This window comes from Aquarana catesbeiana, linkage group LG02, assembly GCF_042186555.1.
Source record: "Aquarana catesbeiana isolate 2022-GZ linkage group LG02, ASM4218655v1, whole genome shotgun sequence".
Taxonomy (NCBI): domain Eukaryota; kingdom Metazoa; phylum Chordata; class Amphibia; order Anura; family Ranidae; genus Aquarana; species Aquarana catesbeiana.
The window spans coordinates 535049143-535067886 of NC_133325.1; the positions used below are offsets into that span (position 1 = coordinate 535049143).

An 18744-nucleotide genomic window follows, 5' to 3' on the forward strand; every position below is an offset into this window, starting at 1 on the left:
GATAGAGTGAAGGATGAATTAGCAGGAAGATCCCTTCCTGCTGATCTGGACGGTGTCATCACCTTTGTGTAACCAGATCGATATTCGCTTTCAGGAGAGGGCCCTGGAAAAAAGACGCCAGCACTCCCCATTCCTTAGGCAGCTTGAGCTCCCAGTCCCTTCTCTTCGATCCGAGGAGCACCCCCTGCCCGCTGAGGAACCTATGCAGCTGGGCTGGACCAAGTTGTCTCCTGAAGAACGCGCTAGGCGCAGAACTTTGGGCCTGTGCCTCTATTGTGGGGCCAAAGGTCATTTTGGTGACACTTGTTCTCTTCCCCTGGAAAAATGATCGGGGCTAATACATCTGGAAGGTGGAGTATTAGACCCTGATGTATCACCTTCACCTTCTCGTCATTTTCTTTCTGTGTTCCTTCATGTCAGTGCTTCCCCCTCGTTCGGTCTTGGCACATCTGGATTCCGGAGCCGATGGCAATTTCATGGATTGGGAAACTGCATCTTCCATGAGACTTACTCTTTTGCCCCTACCAACGCCATTGGTGGTCTTGGCGATTGATGGCACTGTTCTCCCAGGGGGTCCTATCCGCTTCCAGACCCTCCCTGTTAAGATGTCGGTAGGGACACTCCACCAGGAGTGGATATCCTTCCTTGTCTTACCTAAAGCTTCATCTCCTATCATATTAGGTCTTCCTTGGTTACGGTTCCATTCTCCACACATTGACTGGACTGCTGGATGGATCCTGGCTTGGGGTTCCTACTGTTCCTCTTCCTGCCTACTCAAGGTTACTCCAAAAGAGAAAAATCCTGTTGCCACCATCCCAGTATCTTCTGTTCTTCCCACTGCATATAGCGATTTCTGTAATGTCTCCTGCAATAGTCGGGCTGAGGCACTCTCTGGGTCATGTGGCACTCTGGATGAGGAGCCCACCTGTGAACTTGAGCCGATCATTCACTCCAGTTTGTATGGTCATTTACCTTTGCCTGTTCCTGGACCCCCTTGGACGCACATCCAGGCTGACTCGTCTACCAGTTCCACAGTCGCTACGCCCTGTGATGCGATTCTGGTGGTCGCTGCACCTGGCAATGCTGTTCAGTCGGCCACTGCACCAGTTCAGCCTATGCCCAGTGAAGCTATCCAGCTTGACTTCTGTGACACATCACTTTCTAACCAACCTGGTCTCAGGGATCCACTGACTTCTGCTCAGTCTGATGATCCTGTGTTGGATGTCCAGCTCATCTTTAAGGCTCTGGGGGACCCTGCTCAGACTCCTGATGGTCTTCTTATGCCTTTACCCATTCCTAAGAAGCCTTTAGCCCTCAATAAGTCCTCTCGACCTCTCCCTACCTCGGTTTTGGTCTCTGAGGATAATCTTAAGTACAAGGTTAGTCAAGTTCTCGATTCCCGGCGCCGTAGAGGCATTCTTCAGTACCTCGTACATTGGGAAGGGTTTGGTCCTGAGGAGAGGTCTTGGATCACTGCATCTGAGATCTTTGCGCCTCGTCTGTTGAGGAGGTTTCATCTGGAGTTTCCCTTTAAGCCAGGGCCCAGGCGGGGGAGGGGGAGGCCTCATAAGAGGGGGGTACTGTCATGATTATGCAATAGAGTTTTCTCTGTCAGCTTAACTGTCTCCATGTGTTCATCTCTAGAGACCAGCTGCCTCTCACTTGACTGGTTTTATAACCTCTCCTCTAAGCATGGCCCCACCCCAGGCCCTATCAGGGAACCCTATATTAACCTGTGCACTGCAAGCCAGCAGTGCTGATCAACGATTGTGTGTTAGCCTCCGTGTGTACTTGCTGTGTTTCCTACGTCTGATTCCTGTTACCGACTTTGGCCTGTTCTCGACTCTCCCTGTCTGCTTGTTACCCTGACCTTTGGCGTGTTATGTTTATCCTTGTCTGCTAGTCGCCCTGACCTTTGGCTTACCCCTTACTTCCCTGTCATCCCAGCCTGCTGCCTCCTTCCTCTTCACCTGTAGTCTACGGTGAGCGTGAGCTGTGAGACCCTGGGGGCTGCGACCTGGAGCCAGATTGCAGCGCAGTCCATCCTCACCACTAGAGGCTCTGGTGAACACCCGCTGGCTCTTAGACTCCGCGCCCTGGGGAATCTATGCTCTAGCTCCCACTGGGATCCATGTTAGTTATCCTGTAGACCTGCTTCCTGAACCTTCCAGTGTTCAATCTGCAGCAGTCAGTCCTAGGATACACTACCTTAACGGTGCACTTCCGACTCCTACAGAGTGCATCTGTCACCTGGTCCCACGTGACCTGACATCAGCTTTCAGTGCTCTCACATTTTGAATGACAATTACTCAGTCATGCAACACTGTACCCAAATGAAATTTGCGTCCTTTTTTTCACACAAATAGAGCTTTCTTTTGGTGGTATTTAATCACTAGTGTTTTTTTAATTTTTTTGTGCTAAAAAATAAAAAATGACCGAAAATTTTTTGCTAAAGAAGAAAAAAAGAAAAAAAATGCCTTTTTCTTTGTTTCTGTCATAAAATTTTGTAATTTTTCTTCATAAATTTTGGGCAAAATTTATATGGCTACATCTTCGATAAAAATAACCCTAATTAGTGTATATTATTTGGTCTTTGTGAAAGCTATAGAATATAAAAGCTATGGTGCCAATCATTGAAAATTTATCACACCTGATCACAGCTGATGTACTGAATGCCTATTTCATTTCTTGATACACTAACAAGCCAGGAAAGTACAAATACCCCCCAAATGACCCCTTTTTGGAAATTAGACATCCCAAGGTATTTAGTAAGTCGCATAGGGAGTTTTTTTTTTTTTTTTACAAAATTGTCATATTAACAGGTTACTTCTCTCACACAGCATATGCATACTTGCAACTACACCCCAAAACACATTCTGCTACTCCTCCTGAGTATGGTGATACCACGTTAGAGCTGCATGGTTCTGGCCAAAATAAGAATCACGATTTTTTGGGTTAGAATAAAAAGATCACGATTCTCTTGACGTAAAATTTTTCACATTATACAAAAAAATGAGCTAACTTTACTTTTTTTTTTTTTTTGTAAGGCAGGAGCCATGTTGACGAGTACTCCTCGTACCACGCATTTTAAAGTCTCCCATTGATTAATGGGGGAGGTGGTGTCTGAAGAATGATCGGACATAAATTTCCGAATGGTTTTGGAAACATCGGCTACACAAACAGTGCCTCGTAGCAGGTTATCATTAAGCCTCCAGTGTGTTCCTCTGCTGGTTGTTGGGGGTCGTGCTAGAGTCAAATAGATGGGGGCGTGATAAGACCAGAGTAGGTGGCCGATGGATACTTGGAGGGGGGTATCCAGCAGAGATTGTGAAATCAAAAAGTGGTCGAGTCTGCTATAGGAGTTGTGTGCTGCGGAATAATGGCTGTAGTCCCTCTCTGTAGGATGCTGGACATGCCAAACATCGACCAGACGGGAGGAGTGTAGCAGGGATTTGATGCATGTCAGTGTAGAGAAAGGAACAGAGGACTTACCTGAGAATGTGTCTGCAGACGGGGACAAGGCGATGTTAAGATCTCCACCGATGATAAAGCAGGGGCCCCCAAAGGAGGATAGTTTGGTGGGAAGGGATGAGATGAACCGAGCCTGGTCCACGTTGGGGATGTATATGTTAGCCACTGTGAAGAGAAAATTGTTTCGTTTTAGTTTGAGAAAAATGAAACGACCTGCCCCATCAATAAGGGAGTCTAGGACCTCAGGATTGAAGGATTTATGGAAAGCGATGGAGGCACCTTTGAATTTGGCATGGGGGTTAGTACTATGGTACCATTGTGGTAATATCTGTTACGTAGGGCGGACATAGAGCCCGTGCGAAAATGCGTTTTCTGCAAAATTAAGATTTTAGAGAGCGTTTTGTGAAAGTGATAAAGGATCTGGCTCCACTTCTCGGGGGGGGGGGTTAAACTTCCTGCAATAAAAAGATGCTAAAGTAATTGGGACATCAGTCGCCCTAAGGAGTTCAGGGGGGGTGTGGGGTAGGCATGTCTGGTGGCTCACTGATCAGCAGCTCTTGGTATAAGAAATGAGGCCAAGAGAGGCACAAAGGAAGAGAAGACAGGAGGGGAAAGAGGAAAAGAGGGGAAGGAGGGAGAAAAGAAGAACAAAGAGAAGGTGAGAGAAAAGTGACACAAGTCAGAGGGACCTTATTCATTTAAAAACATTTATCTCGGTCACAGTCACCTTTCCCCGATCTAGAGATTGTAAGTGGAAGCAGTTGAGTAAATGCACTTAGTGTTGATGGGGAAAGGAACCAACAGGTCAAGTATGGGAAAAATGTAACTGTAACAAAAAAGGCCACTGTTTGGCTCCAAAGGACTAAAAGTAAGGGATAAACAAACCTTCTATAAGGGTACACAGCAGTGTACCCTACAGTGCCCATGATGGCACTGAAAAAAAGAAAAAGCCCTTAAGGGGGGGTGCGGGGAAAAATCACAGGGCAGGGCAGCTCCCTGGTCCCCGTCTCCATGGGGTATCGGGAAGTAATCATAACCAGTGATTAAACAACATAACAGTAAAACATGCATAGTTGGGATTATGAACAGGGTGTGGGAAACTGTACCTTGGGTAGCATGCGGTTGAACTAGGGGTAAATATGATGGTCATTGGATGAATGTACTTTGAGGAGAGCAAAATATAAAGTCAAAACCCATCATCAAAAAGCAATGCATTAACTTGCGAAGAGGGCAGATGTCAGAAATTGAGCCTGCATAGGCCTTGGATTATCGCAGGGGTGGTCACTGCAGAAAAGAAAAAACAGAATGATTGTCCAGGCAGGATTCAATCGTTGGGGTCCTGTTGAAGCATAGATCTGGGGTTGCGTTTGCGGCCCTGTTTCTGCCATTGTGGGGTGAAGGGTAATCCAGGGGTAGTCAGAGCAAATGGCCAGTCTTAAGTAAGTAGGAATACCGCGCTCAGACTATAACTCCTAAAAGCCAAAGCCGGAACAATAAACCATCTAATATCTAATGGTAGTAATCAAAATAAAATAAAAAAGTTGCGCTAAATTATTATTATGCAAAAATGACTAGCATATATACTCTTAATTTGATACAAGTGAACACCTATAAGTGAACTTATTAAAAAAAATTAATACAGGTGACAAAAAATTAAAAAATCAATATATCATTCAAAGTGTCCATAAAATAATGCAAACAAAGCGTGTCTTCCCTTGGATGAGAAGGACTAGTGTGTAAAAATATATGTGTAATAAAGTCCAAAATAGCAAAATCTTGATGATGAACTCTGTGCTTCAGTGTAAACAAACGAAAGGCAACTCAGGTGTGCAACTCTGTATATGATGACTCTTACCAGAGATGATGGACCCCCTAAAGAGCAGGGTCAGATGAGCAGGCAGAAATAGCCCACTGCAGTGACATAGGATCCTCCAGTATCTCCGGTCTTAGCTTGTCTCAGGTGTTCAGTGAGGGGAGTCGCCGTATAGCAATGTGTGCTTGTCAGCTGAAATCCTCAGTGGATGGTGTTACCATATAGCAATGAATGCTTATCAGCTGGATCCCTCAATCTGAAAGAGAAACACACTCAGGCTTAAAGCCACGAGTGAGCAGACAGAGAGGGACTTTACACTCGCTCTCTGAATGTCAGCTTTGGACTCTATGCTCCATGTTCCGTATACTCTCCGGCTCCCTTCACAAGTCTCCAGGTCACTATCCCAAGGTGGGGTCTCCTCAGACGTCTGAGACCTCCCCTGGCTCCTCCCCCTTCACTCGGCCAGTCTGGCAGGGAGACTTGTGGGAGTTCTGGTGTACTAAGAAATGAGGGTAAGTCTCCCATGGTGCGAAAAATGGCGGTTTTACCCTCGTGATGTACCCCGAGGTGAAGGGGGAAATCGCCAAATGGTATTTTATCTGGCTGGATTGTAAAAGCTGTGTAAGTGGCTTCAATGCTTTCCTCGTTGCCAGTGTCTGGCGGGAGAGATCGGGGAGAAGCATCACAGGGTTGTCGTTGAAGAGGATCGTGTGTTGTGAGCTGGCCGCCCTCATAATGTTCTCCTTGATCCTATAAAAGTGGACCCGGCACAGAGTGTCATGTACAAAGGAGGGGGTCAGGGGTTCGGGGACCCGAGGTCCGATGTACATGGTCTAGTTCAATGGAGTCATCTTTGGGGCATTGCAATAATTGAGTAGAGATAGCCGTCCCGGCCGTGGGCAGATTTTTGGGGTCTACAGATTCGGGAAACCCCCGTATGCGGATGTTGTTGTGCCAATTGTGATTTTTGATGTCGTCTTGTTGGTAGGAAAGCTGTTGCAGCATGACAGTGTGGGTGTTGAGGATTTTGTCATGAGCCTGTACAGTGTTGCTAAGGCTGTCTGCATTGCTTTCTATGTCCTCAAAGCGTGCCCCATGTCAGAAATGTCCTTTTTTGTACGCTTTTTCAATCCTGTGTACACAATGCTCAAAGTCTGCTTTAGTGGGCAGGGATCTAATGTAGCTGCACAGGGACCTTATCTGTGACTCCATGTCCCAGCCTTCACCTAGGAGGCATTAGAGCGGCTTCTGGTAAGCCTGGATGGGAAGTCAGTGTCCTCAGGGAGTGAGAGTTGGCTGTGTAAGCTCACTGTGTGAGTCAGAGTGTGCTGGGGATGAGCCATCTTGGATTCCAGGCGGCACTGTGTAGCAGACTGTATCTAGCGATATAATATCTACCAGATTATATCTGGTGAAATAATCCTCTAAATTGCCCCCTGGATGGTTCCTGCTGGTGCCCTTCGGTACCTTGGGCTTGTCTTTCCCCATGTGTGGTAATTCCCTGGAGTTTCTGGCTAAAATGTGGTCCATGGAGCTGAGAGACCCGGAAGCTGTGTGAAGGCACGTCTCACTGCTCCATGCGTCAAGCCACACCCCCCACCATTCACATTTATACAGCGATCAGTGGTATAAAAATGCACTGATTACTGTATAAATGTCACTGGCAGGGAAGGAGTTAACACTAGGGGGCAATCAAGGGGTTAAATGTGTTACCTAGGGAGTGATTCTAACTGTAGGGGGATGGGACTGACTTGGGGAGGAGACCGATCGGTGTTCCTATATACTAGGAACACACAGTCTGTCTTCTCTCCCCTGACAGAACGTGCATCTGTGTGTTTACATCCACGGTCCTGCTCTGTAACGAGTGATCGCGAGTGCCCGGCGGACATCGCAGCCGCCAGGCACGAGCATCGGGGTCCTCGGTGACGCGGCAGGCGTGCGCGTGCCCCCTATACAGCTGGGAAGCTGAGGACGTCATATGACGCCCGCCCAGGATAGGAGATCCCATCTGCGGATGTCATATGACAATGGGCAGGTAGGGAAGTGGTTAATAATGCTTCAAGCGAAACAATAAAAATGAAATATTCCTTTAAATATCGTGCCTGGGGGGTGTCTTTAGTCTGCCTGTAAAGTTGCGCATCTTTCCCATGTTTAGAACAGTACCACAGCAAAATTACAATTCTAAAGGAAAAAAAGTCATTTAAAACTGCTTGAGGCTGTAATGTATTGCCTGGTCCTGGCAATATACAGAAAAAATCATTAAAAAAACGGCGTGGGTTCCCTCTCCAGTCCGTTACAAGGCCCTTTGAATATTAAGGGGAACCCTGCACCAAAATTTTAAAAAAACTGCGTAGGGGTCCCCCCAAAATCCATACCAGGTCCTTCAGATCTGGTATGGATTTTAAGGGGAACCCCGAGCCAGAATGTAAAAAAAATGGCGTGGGGGTCCCCCCCAAAATCCATACCAGACCCTTATCCGAGCAAGCAACCGCAGGAAAAGGGGGGGCCAGAAAGCGCTCCCCCCTCTTGAACCATACCAGGCCACATGTCCTCAAAATGGGGAGAGTGTTTTGGGGTCTCCCCAAGACACCTTGTCCCCATGTTGATGGGGAAAAGGGCCTCTTCCCCACAGCCCTTGCCCGGTGGTTGTGGGGGTTTGTGGGTGGGGGGCTTATCGGAATCTGGAAGCCCTCTTTAACAAGGGGACCCCCAGATTCCCCCCCCCCCCATGTGAATGGGTATCGGGTCGATTGTCCTCCTACACATTCACCAGAAAAGTGTCAAAAAAGTAAAAATGACAGGAGACAGTTTGGGACAATTCCTTTCTAAAAAAAAATTTTTAAAAAGTCCCACGATGTCCATTCATCTTTGATCACAGCGCTGACGACCTGAGAAAAAAAAAAAACGGAGAAGCTACACCTCGATGGGAGGCTCTGTCTGGGAAATTTTAAGCTTCTCCCTATAAGCATATCATTTCTTTGCGCTTAAAAGCACAAAAACAGCTCTCTTATATAATGCCAGGAAAGCGCGCTTGTATTTCTCCAAGTAACACAGACACAGATGCTGGTAGCACCTTGAGCTTAGTAGAATCCTCGAGAAAATAGCCAGCTCCTTTTATTTATACTATAAACATGAATAACAAAGGAAGGTGGTGGCTTCAGAATCAGCCAATCAGACACTTGTGTGCTTTCAAAAGAACCAACCACACACAGGTATATATTCCAATAGAAATACAGTAGTGACGTGTGCAGATGGTCATGTGCAGGGTCACACCCACACTCAACTTTCTCCCAGCACAGCTTTTTCTACTGAGGTGGCGATTGTATCTGTGGAGGCAGCAATATTTATATAACATTTTCTCATGTATTAACACCATTTATGGTTTTGTTTCCATTTTTGTTTTTGTTTTTTCTTCTTTTTTTGGGATATAGTGTTTTAGGAATTTAAGTTGTCCCAAAAACCTCACACTGATTTATTAGCAGGTGACCAGCACAGAGGTATGGTACCTCGTCTGATACCAGAATAGCGCCACACCCACACTTAAATTTCTTACACCTGGAAATGAGTTAGTCCTTACAGAGTCCATATGAGTTCATAACACGGCTTGACTTGTAGACTCTGTTCTTCAGGAGGGATGACTTATAGGGAGAACACGACATAGTGAGCTGTAGTAATCACCAGTCGGTCTGGGATCCTCTGTGTCTTGTACGTGGGCTGGGCTTCGGGGCGTCTCATCTCAGTGAGGAAGATGTGGTCATCTGCCCGGGCTCTGTTCACTCGTCCAATCAGGCAACAGGAGCACCTCATCACGACATAGAAGGAATAGAAATAAAAACAACATGAGTATATATACCCCTACTTCCTTCAACCATGATCCGATGGAAAATAAATAATCCCCAAAGTTTCCACAAACCCTTAAAAGGATTCCAACCTTCACTAGCTATAGCTCTGGCTTTGCCTTGCAGGGATCTAAACCTTATCCATATGGGCCTGAACTTTGTCACTAGTATACCCGATCCAGGTACAACAATCTTTACCTATGAATTCACAGAATTGGATGCCAACAGATAATCATGGGCCATCTTTTAATAGAGGGATCTTGATCTGCCGTTATTCCTGTGGGAACTTCCTTGTAGCTTCAACAGTTACATTAAACATCCCATCCACAATGGATGAGAAATTGTTCAATCGTTTCATAAGCTCAAGCCCCCACCGTGTACAAGCAGGAAACCATGCCCAGACCTGGTTGAGGTTGGTGAACAATTCCCTTCTAGCTGTCCCTGCCATTCTTACCTTCTCTCGCGCCATCAGATCCTCACGCTCGACCGCAACATAAAATGCTAGGACGAGTTTCACCAGGACACATGAACCTCTTGCATTAGGGGGAATTACCTTATAAGCTGTAGACCCTCATAAATACCGAACCAAAGTTGAAGCACACTTGTGGGCTACCTAGCTGCCCCGATACCAAAACTAGCAAGAACCAGAGCTATTGTTAAACTATAACTAATTTTACCCTCTAGAAATGTATTGTTAAATTCTATTGACAAGTGTCTGCTTGGATTTTACTAGTTTGTCAAAACTCCTCATACCAATATGAACATCCTATATATCATGTACCACTGTCATTGGGGTACTAAAGCTCGGTGGAGATTCAGAGAAGACCCAACAATGTGTCCTGTTCACTTTCTTAGCTAGTTGAAAAATACACTTTAAAAATATAAATAAACAAAGATACTCTTTTAGTGTAGTTGAGCAGCTTCTTGCAGTGGCTGGCGTGAATCCAGTTGTCTCGTCCCTCAATCTTCTTTACAATGACCCAGTCACTTGCTCGGAAAGAATGTAAACTGGTTATTGTGTCAGGGTCCAGGAGGAACTCATGAACCCTGTGGTGGACCTTTTTAAGTTCATGTTACAGTGACTGCACCTACCCCATCAGCTGAGAATGTCTACAGCTGCTGAGGAAAGTACAACCCTGTTTTTGGTTGACCTCCAAACAAACCTAACTCAGTGACTGTGGTCACTGCATGGCTTACCATCTGGGGTGTAATACCTGGAACCATTGACAAAAAGGTTCTTAGCAACAGGGATGGGAGCCTCAAAGAAAGACACTCATGGAACATGTCATCCTACTAGGTTACAAACTTGGCTAGAATTAGAGCGGTTAGTATTATTGGTTTGAAAATTTCATTCTCACCATTATCATCCCCCCCTTTATCCCCCACTTTCTTCCTCATTACAAACTGGAGGAAGAAATGCGGGGTTTAGAATGGTGCAGAAAAAAAACAATGAAACAGTGAAATAGCCTAAGATACTTTACCTTCTTAGGCGTGTGTATTTATGCATGTGTACAGCTATCTACATACACCTGCTTTCTATGTAACCTAAAAAGATACTTATAAACAAAAGTTATTACTCTATCCTTCATATTTAACCTGCAAAGAATGGTAAACATTTGTGTAGATTGGTAAATTGTCACTGACATTCCTTAAAACAAACAACAACTAATCCCTCTGTAACCCAAATGCCGCGTACACACGGTGGGAATTTCCAACAACAAATGTTCGATGTGAGCCTGTTGTTGGAAATTCTGACCGTGTGTATACTCCATTGGACATTTGCTGTCGGAATTTCCGACAACAAATGTTTGAGCGGATTCTCAAATTTTCCGACCAAAAACTTTGTTCTCGGAAATTCCGAGCGTGTGCACAAAATTGCACGCATGCTCTGAATCAAGTATGAGACGGAAGCACTCAGTCTTGTAAAACTAGCCTTCGTAGTGGAGATAGCACATTTGTCACACTGCAAATTTTTAAATATTGTACTTTATAATGCTAGAATAATGAAGTTGCTTTGCTGCTGATATTCACACAGAGTTCTGACAAACTGATTTCGTTGTTATTTCTGGTGATCTCCTGAATAATCTTTTTTTTTTTTTCGCCAGATCTCCAGAATAATGTTTATTATTTTTTTTATAGTGATCTACTTTTTTTTTATGAAGATCTCCTGATTTTTTTTTTTTTTTATATATATTGATCTCCATAATATTTTTTGTCATTTTGTGTGTCAAGTTACCACAACACCATTATTATCTTGTATTTTTTAACCTCAAAGAGGTTGGTTGGTGTTGGTGTCCCTTGTTAATTTGACATTGTATTTTTGAAATGTACATGCCTACTCACAAACTGTCCTTTTTGAAGTAAAACACATAGCCAAGTATTTGTCAAAAAAAAAAATATATAAATTTATTAGGGGTCATAACAAACTAAAATTGGTAGCCTGAGGAGTCCATTTAATAGGGAGCACAATCCGGTCCAGGACTACAAGAGATCGGGAGCAGCAGCAGATGATGTCCTGAGACTGTGGTCTTACAACAGCCTGCGTCTTTTGCCAGAACAGACCAAACCCAGGCCATCACTCTCTTGACTTCCTTCCACGCTTCCTTCCAGGCTGTGGCTGTGGTGTTGGAGTTGTGGCAGGAGGTGGAGGAGTATGGTCCAACTCACATATGTGACTTTTATTTGTGAGTTCGCCCCTCACCCCCTTATTAAGGGCCTGAAAGATGACCTCCTCACAGATGAGGCGTTGGCCCTCCTTCATTTCCTGCATCTTACTGGCCGTCATACAGCCAAAGGCCTCTTGAACACTGGGGGTGGTTCTGAGGACCGCAGTAGCCTGCCGAATCAAAGCCAGCGCTGACTCCCCCACGTTCCTCCCCTTCCTGGGCCTTTTTGTTGGAAGGCAGAGGGGAGGAACCTGCGATTTGGTCAGGCTACTGGGCCCGGCCACCTCCTGGCTGCCATTTTCCCTGACCACCTCCTGGCTGCCACTTTCCCCCGCCACCTCCTGGCTGCCACTTTCCCCCGCCTCCTCCTGCCTGAGACTTTCCTGTGTATGTGTAAGGAGACCAGCAGGAATCGCTGGCGTGCGCACGGGAGAACAAAGATGCCCGTGCGCGCTTATGTGCATGCGCGGCGTGAGCGCGCCTTGGCGCCAGTGGGCCTATTTAAAGGAGGCCCCAGCAACTGATCGGTGCTGACTGGTCTTCAGCTGTGTCCCTGTTACTTTAAACCTGTGTTATTCTGCCTAATTCCCGTTGCTGACCTTGGCTCCTGTTTATCCAGCTCTGGACTCTATTATACCTGATCTCTGGTTCCTGATCCCGGCTGCCCATCTGACCCGTCTCTGCCTGATGTTCCGGTACCCTGCTGCCCGCCTGTTGACGAACCCGGCTATCCCGGTGACCTGGCCCTGGTTCCCAGCTTGGCCCAGCACAACTACCCGAGTGTCTGTAATTACAGTCCTGCGACCAGCTGCGACTTCCTGCAACAGGGTTCCTGGTTTCCACCTGCAGGTATTCGTGTGCCTCCTGTTCCTTGGCTCCTGTTTCACTCTCAGCGGGACCTGGACTGGAGATACAAGAGAGGCCGACCTCATCAATTCAGTCTCCCTTCAGGTACGCGACAGTACCAGTCAGCCAGTAATGGAGTCTGAAAGGGATGTCTCTCTGCTGTCAACCCTCTGCCAAACTGTTACCGCACTCTCCCACGTAGTGCAAGGGTTGCATATGGACTTTGCCCGCATCCATAACCAACTTCAGTATACATCCAGCTTTACTCCCACTTCCGAGCAACCAAGACTCAAGGATTCCTTTGCTCAAACTATGACTTTCTCCCAAACTGAACTGTCTTACCTTCCTGAACCCAGGGTACCCTTGCCCGAACGGTTTTCTGGGGACCGTAAAAAGTACAGGACTTTTCAGAATGCCTGCGAACTTTACTTTTCTTTGCTACCTCGTACATTCTCTACAGAGGAGGTGAAGGTGGGATTTCTTATCTCCTTGTTGCTGGAGGAACCCCAGGCCTGGGTATTTCAGCTTCGGAAACAACAGGACCCTGCCCTGGCTTCGGTCAATTCCTTTTTCACTGCCATGGCTTAATTATATGCTGATCCTTTCCGTCACCAGACAGCGGAGACTTCGCTGAGTCATTTACAACAAGGTTCCAGGTCTATGGAGGACTATGTCTCAGACTTTCATTTATGGAGCACCGATACTGAGCGGAATGATTCGGCTTTACACATCCGATTTCATCTTGGCCTGTCAGAAGCCATCAAAAATGAACTCGCCAGGGTAGAAATACCTACCTCTCTGAATGACTTAATCCACCTCAGCATACAAATTGACCGTCGCCTACCTGAAAAACGGTTTGAGAAAGCCAGAAATTTCATCTAATGCCTACCTGCTCGACGGACCCATAACCTGCCTCCTTCCCAACCGCGCCAAGAAATGTTTCTGACATCAGGAAAATTCCACATGCCAGCTTTCCTAGGTCCCCTCTGACCGAACAAGAGCGGTCTCATGGTCGCCGCAATAATCTCTGTCTTTATTGTGGCGAGCAGGGGCACTTCCTACAGACTTGTTCCAGAAGACATCGTAAAAGACCCCTCCTTCCATCCTCTACAGTCGTGGCATTAAGTTCCAGTAAAAACCACACTGTCAGAGAACTCACCTTGCTGTTCATGGTATTGGCCGCCTTGGGGCGCGCCTGTGAGCAAGCCGGCCTATTTAGGTTTGTCAGGCACTCTGTTCAGTGCTGCCTGATCATCAGCTTCCTGTGCCATAGTTCCTGTTTCCTGTCCTGATTTCCTGTTTACCTGATCTCCTGACGACCCGGATTGCCCTTGGATTCTCCTGTTTGCTGCCTGTACCTGACCTTGGCCTGTTTGACTCCGCTTTTGCCTGCTCCTATTGTACCTTGCTGCCAGTCTGTTGCCGAACCCTGCTTGTGTCCCGATCTGCCTGTCTTGCTCCTGCTCAGCACCTGTTACCAGTGTTACGGACTACTGACCTGTTGTCTGAAGATCATCTCTCATCCTGTACCTGGATCTCTTCAGCAGGCTCTCATACCATTCCGCACTCTCGTGCCTCCTGTCTGCTCTACCAGGGGCCGTGAGTTGGATAAGTAAGTGAGTCTACCCTCTGCCCAAGCGGACTCATCAGTCTGGTAAGTAAAAGTCTGACAGTATCAGGCAGCCATGACTGAGTCCGGGCAGGGGGCCTCCCCATGGATGAACTATGTAGACACCTGGCAGGACTTACCCAGGCCATGAAAAGCCTTCAGGAAGGTTACTCAAGATTGGAGGAACAAGTCCAGGCCTTATCTTCCTCTCCCAACCCCCAGGGGGCGTCTTCTGCTGGATTCCAATCTGCACCCTCCGTAGTAATGCTTCCTCCAGAGCCCAGAGTACCCACTCCCGAGAAGTTTGCCGGTGAACGCAGCAAGTATCGTGCCTTCCGTAATTCCTGCAAACTCTACTTTGCTCTGCAACCCCGCACGTTTTCACTGGAAGCGACCAAAGTAGGCTTTGTTATTTCCCTGCTGACAGGTGAGCCACAAACCTGGGCTCACCGCCTTCTGGAGAAAAATCTATCTCCCTAGATAGCCTAGACGATTTCTTCGGGGCCATGTCCCAATTATATGAAGATCCCCAACTGACAGCGACTGCTGAAGCTGCACTGCACTCTCTGCAACAGGGTCGCAGAGCGGCCGAAGATTATGCAGTCGACTTCAGACGTTGGAGCGGCTATACGGACTGGAACGACGCTGCCCTGCGTCATCAGTTCAGAATGGGGCTATCTGACCCACTCAAGGACGAGTTGGCTCGAGTGGGGGTACCTCAGTCTCTGAAAGACCTCATCGATCTCTCCATCCAGATTGACCGTCGCCTAAGAGAGCGTTGGTCAGAAAGGTCTACCAGCCACCTTCGTCCCACCTGGATGTTACCCAAGGTTCCCAGTTCGGTCAGTCAGTTTCCTCCGGCTTCATCTGTCTTGACTCCAGAACCCCCTGAACCCATGCAACTCGGTCTGCTCCGGCCTACGCTTACTCCAGAGGAAAAGATGCGCAGACAAACCCACAACCTGTGCCTATACTGTGGTGAATCCGGGCAATACGTGAGAGCCTGCCCCAACAAGATGCGTAAGTGTCGTTCTGCCTCTTCAATGTGTGCATCTGTGTTAACTAAACTTGGTTCTCATCTCGCTCTTTCCTTCACTCTGCAGCTTCCAGGAGGGAGTATTCCAGTGTCAGTAATTATTGATTCCGGCGCATGCAGCTGTTTCATCGATTTGACCTTTGCTGCCAACCATCGTATTCCGCTGCAACCTAAGGCTTGCTGTCCATCTAGCAGATGGATCCATCCTTAGTTCCGGCCCGGTCACTCAAGAGACCATCCCCTTGCTGGCCATCATGGGTACCCACCATCAGGAGATTCTGCGTCTGGACGCCATCTCTTCTCCTCTCTTCCCTATTATCCTAGGGATGCCCTGGCTGCAGGCCCACAATCCCAGTATCAACTGGGCCACAGGAGAAGTCAAATTTCTCTCTGAGTATTGCCAACAGCATTGTTTACAGCAATCTTCTGACATGACCTCCCAACTCCTGTGCTTGGACTCAGATGCTGAACTACGTCAGTCCGTCCCTGAAGCTTATCTGGACTTCCTGGATGTATTTAGTAAAAAAGGAGCAGAAACCTTGCCCCCTCATAGGCCGTATGACTGTCCTATAGAACTGTTACCTGGTACTGAAGTTCCATTTGGGAGAATCTTCCCGTTAACTGAGCAGGATCTGTATGTAATAGTATACCTTGACGACATCTTGATATTCTCCTCTTCACTAACCGATCACTGTAGACATGTCTGCAATGTCCTAACCCGGCTTAGGCAACACGGCCTCTATGCAAAACTCGAGAAATGCGAGTTTGAACGTCAATGTATTCAGTTCTTGGGCCTAGTCATCTCAGTGGAGGGTATCAGGATGGACCCCCAAAAGGTGTCTGCTATTCTGGATTGGCCTGCTCCGATAGATAAAAAAGGGGGTACAACGCTTTATTGGCTTTGCCAATTTTTACCGGAAGTTTATTAAAGGTTTTTCTGCAATCATCGCTCCAATCACCGAATTGACCAAACAGGGAACCCGATTCTCTTGGACTGACAAAGCCCAGTTGGCTTTCGAAAGACTAAAAAAGCTATTTACTTCAGCCACCATTCTGAAACATCCTAACCCTGTCCTACCATTTGTCTTGAAGGTCGACGCTTTGGAGATCGCAGTGGGAGCGGTGCTCTCTCAACGACAGGGCGCCAAGGCCCTCCTCTATCCAGTAGCGTTCTTTTCACGCAAACTTTCAATTTTGGAAAGAAATTATGATGTGGGGGATCGAGAACTTCTGGCCATCAAGGCGGCTCTGGAGGAATGGCGTTATCTATTGGAGGGTGCTGCACATCCTATTCTGGTCTACACCGACCACAAGAATCTGGAATACCTGAGAACAGCCAAAAGATTAAGACCTCGTCAGGCCAGATGGGCACTTTTTTCTCACGATTCCAGTTTCACATAACTTACAGGCCCGGTTCCAAGAATATAAAGTCAGATGCTCTTTCCCGCATGTTTTACGATTCAGAGAAGACCGTATCTCCCGATACGATTCTTCCTTCGGGGAACTTCCTGCTCCTCCAAGGGGACCTTGTTTCACGGATAAGACAGGCCTCGGTGGGAATGCTTCCGTACCCCGAAACCGATTGGAGAGAGGGCCTGTTTTGGCGAAGAGACAAGATCGTGGTTCCTGAGAAGCTAAGGGTAACTGTGATGGAACTATGTCATGATCATAAGTTGGCTGGATATTTCGGTGTCCTGAAAACCACTAAGCTGGTACAGCGCACCTTCTGGTGGCCTCAATTAGCCTGTGACTGTAAGAATTTTGTGGATTCATGCAACACTTGTGCTCGGAGTAAGAACAAGGACAAAGGCCTGGGGATTATTAAAACACTTACTTGTTCCAGAGAGGCCATGGAAGATGATATCAATAGACTTCTTCTTGGAATTGCCCCCCTCCGAGGGTTTCTCTACTATTTTTGTTGTGGTAGACAGGCTGTCGAAGATGGCACATTTCCTCCCCATGAAGGGTACACCTTCGGCTATGGATACGGCAAAGATTTTTGTCAAAGAAGTGGTTAGGCTACATGGAGTCCCAGCAAGCATTGTGTCCGATCGGGGTGTTCAATTCACTTCAAGGTTCTGGAAGGCCCTCTGTGGTTCCCTCGAAATTGAATTGGCCTTTTCATCCGCCTATCATCCCCAGACGAACGGGCAAACTGAGAGAACCAGCAATACCTCAGGTGCTTCTCTGCCTTCTCTCAGGATGACTGGGTTTCCTTATTACCCGGTGCAGAATTCTCCTATAACAACTCCTTGCACTCTGCCATCAATCAAACACCATTTTACGCTAATTACGGGTTCCATCCATCTTTTCTACCAATCTCAGTATCTGAATGCTCCGTTCCGGCTGTCTCAGAGACTATAAATTTCTTTTCCACCAACAACAAGATCCTACAAGAGACTATGGCCAAATCCCAGGATTACAATAAAAAAATGTTTGATAAGAAGAGGCGTGGAGATATGATCTTGGAGCCCGGCAACCAAGTGTGGTTGTCCACAACTAACCTGAAAATGTCTTGTCCCTCTAGGAAATTAGGCCCTAAGTTTATGGGTCCGTTCCCAGTGAAGAGGAAAATAAATGATGTGACCTATGAACTTGATTTGTCAGAGTCTCTAAAAGTACACCGGTCTTCCATGTGACGCTGCTGAAACCTGCTACCTCTATTCCTTTTTCTGGTCGCACTGTCGGCCCACCCAAACCTGTCATAATTGACAACGAAGAGGAATTCGAGGTAGAGGCAATCCTTGACTGTAGGAAAAGGAGGAATGGAATTCAGTATCTTATTAAATGGAAGGGGTATGGTCCGGAGGACAATTCCTGGGAACCAGAAAACAATTTACATGCCCCGGAACTTTTACAGACTTTCAGAAATGTTCATGCCTCCAAGTTGGCCCAGCTGGGCATCCGGAGGCTGCCCTTAGGGAGGGGGCACTGTCAGAGAACTCACCTTGCTGTTCATGGTATTGGCCGCCTTGGGGCGCGCCTGTGAGCAAGCCGGCCTATTTAGGTTTGTCAGGCGAGTGCTGCCTGATCATCAGCTTCCTGTGCCATAGTTCCTGTTTCCTGTCTTGTCTTCCTGTTTATCTGATCTCCTGACGACCCGGATTGCCCTTGGATTCTCCTGTTTGCTGCCTGTACCTGACCTTGGCCTGTTTGACTCCGCTTCTGCCTGCTCCTATTGTACCTTGCTGCCAGTCTGTTGCCGAACCCTGCTTGTGTCCCGATCTGCCTGTCTTGCTCCTGCTCAGCACCTGTTACCAGTGTTACGGACTACTGACCTGTTGTCTGAAGATCATCTCTCATCCTGCACCTGGATCTCTTCAGCAGGCTCTCATACCATTCCGCACTCTCGTGCCTCCTGTCTGCTCTACCAGGGGCCGTGAGTCGGATAAGTAAGTGAGTCTATCCTCTGCCCAATTGGACTCATCAGTCTGGTAAGTAAAAGTCTGACACACACCCTGCTG

The 18744-nt window shown here is 47.2% G+C and overlaps 1 protein-coding gene across 4 annotated transcripts in view; it reads left to right on the forward strand.

The window, feature by feature from the left end:
• SLC6A17 (solute carrier family 6 member 17) overlaps positions 1 to 18744 on the forward strand; it is a 1431819-nt gene that overhangs the window by 19716 nt on the left and 1393359 nt on the right. The gene's annotated exons all lie outside the window — the stretch shown is intronic.